This window comes from Entamoeba invadens (genome assembly GCF_000330505.1).
Source record: "Entamoeba invadens IP1 unplaced genomic scaffold scaff_1105074725993, whole genome shotgun sequence".
Lineage (NCBI taxonomy): Eukaryota > Evosea > Mastigamoebida > Endamoebidae > Entamoeba > Entamoeba invadens.
This window is the reverse complement of record NW_004440097.1, coordinates 39,709-42,071: the sequence shown is the minus strand read 5'-3', so window position 1 is coordinate 42,071 and position 2,363 is coordinate 39,709.

The window sequence follows — 2,363 nt, the reverse complement described above, 5'->3', positions numbered from 1 at the left end:
TAATTCTTCTGGATCAATAATCTTCTCGGCTCTCAGCATTTCATCTAACAGAATTTCATCAAATTCAGCTTCATCTTCATCGTCGTCAAATCCACCATTTATTGTTTTTAGTATTTGTTGTGTTGATTGACACTATGAATCAAACACTGGTGTTTCATATTGATTGACGTTGTTTTCACTCAAGTGTTTATCATCATATAATTTAAACAAAGATAGATTTCTTTGTTTAATAAAAGGACCTTTAGCAAATGAAATACATATATCATTTTTAGTGAACATAATTGACGGGTAGCTTGGATGTGATATTTTTGATATTTTGGAGTTTGTGTCGGCTGTTATAAAAGCTTTGTAATTTTCCATTTCTTTTGACTGGGGTTTCGGTGTTGTTGGTGATGTTCTTTAAAGACAAAACTGTGGTCTTTTTCGCCACTTTTAAGTATCCAACAATGATGTTGTAAACAGAATGAAAAGTCGACTCCTTTGTAAAATACTCGGATATATGAATTTGAAAATGCTACTTCATTTTCAACAAAGATCAGGTGTTTACTGTCAAAGGTCATATTTGAATGTTTAAGTTTGTTTGTAATTTTTATTAAATATGTTTATATTTGAAAAATAACCTCACAAAAAATCAATGATATATGTTAATCTTTGAACACGTTTGAACCACAATGAAATTGAAAGAATAACTTCTTGCGTTTTAAACTATGTGTTAATATAACACAATTATTAAAGTCTGAAATTGTTGTTTAAAATCTATAATTGTTCAAATTATTATATTGCTTAAAATAAACAATAATTTAATTAAATTAATGTTAAATAATTAACAACAATTGTTATTTAAAAGTTTAACAATAATAATACACAAATAAATAAAAAATACTATTGTAAACAAAATAGGAATTATAAATTTATTGACCTGTTTATTTGATGGTTTATTCTATTAAAATAATAAATTTTATTTTCATTTTATTGAAAACAAAGAAACGTTTTTACTATTATTTGGTTGTCCATTTCAATTTAAAAAATTTTCAATGTTTTTTAAAGTTGTGTTTAAATAGCTTTTTTAATTTATTTATTATTTTTAATTTATTAATATAATTTGTTTTCATGTTTGTTTTTATATTCATTATAACTTCAAATTTCAAAATCAATGGTTAGTTTTTAATTGAAAATATTTAGTTGTTATGAATTATCAATGATTAAAAGTTGTAGTCATTCTTTTAACAATGTCCTTTCTTCAATGTTGTCCTTTGGTTTTTAAATGTTAAAAACTGAATATATCATAAGAATTATCGTAACGTAAGTAAATCATTGTTTCAGATTATTTGAACCTTTTTTGATTTTTTTAACCCATTTCCTATTATTTTGAAAAAGTTGTTGTTGAATAAACAACATTTAGTGAAAGGACAGAATCAAAAGACAAACATTACTCTTTATTTCCAAATTATTATTAATTAGATATATATTGAATAAAATAAAAAAATATTATTCCATATTAATGAATTTAGACTTCTTAAGAATAAACAATAAATATAAATATAAATTGGTTTTTATTGTTTGTTTTATAATTTAATATTTTATTGGTTTCTTAATGTTATTAAATATGTAAAACTTATTTAAAGTTTGATCATTAAACATTTATAAAAATGATGAAAAAAGTTATTTCATTATGTTTTTTATTATATATTGACAACATACTATCAAAACTTGTTTTTGTTATTATTAATATTAAAATGCCATTAAATCTTCACATATTTCTTTATTCTTTTTTTTTAAAAATCAAATATTATTGAATAAAAGAAAGTGCTAAAAACTGTTTTTTATCTCAATAAAAAATGTATTCATCTTGGATTTTATACTAATTGAAAAAAGGATTCAACATTAACTGTTTTTTGTCTATAAAAAAGGTGTTTGTTGTATTATTTGGTTTTTAATAAAGACAACCCATTTTTTTAATTTTTTGTTATGTTATTAGAAACAACAAGTGACAAACCATAACAACAAAATAAAATAATTCAATTGTATACTTAATTAATCATAAAAGGTAAACAACTGTAATTATTCAAATTTTTAGAAAAAAAATAATATTATTATTTATCGAGTTGACTATTAAAATGTTAATTATAAAACAAATAATATAAATTAAAGTTTTGGTGTTCCATAATGATTTGTTGTAATTATTATGAATATAATAATTATTCGTATTAAAAATATTGAAAGTGTGTTCTTTTAAAATTTAATTGTTATAAATGTTTTATATGTTTTATAGTATTAGGTTCAACAAATTTAAAAAAATTTAATCAACTAAATAAGGTAAAACTTTTCAAAAGCAGGAGAGTATGGTAATTATTGTTCTCTCT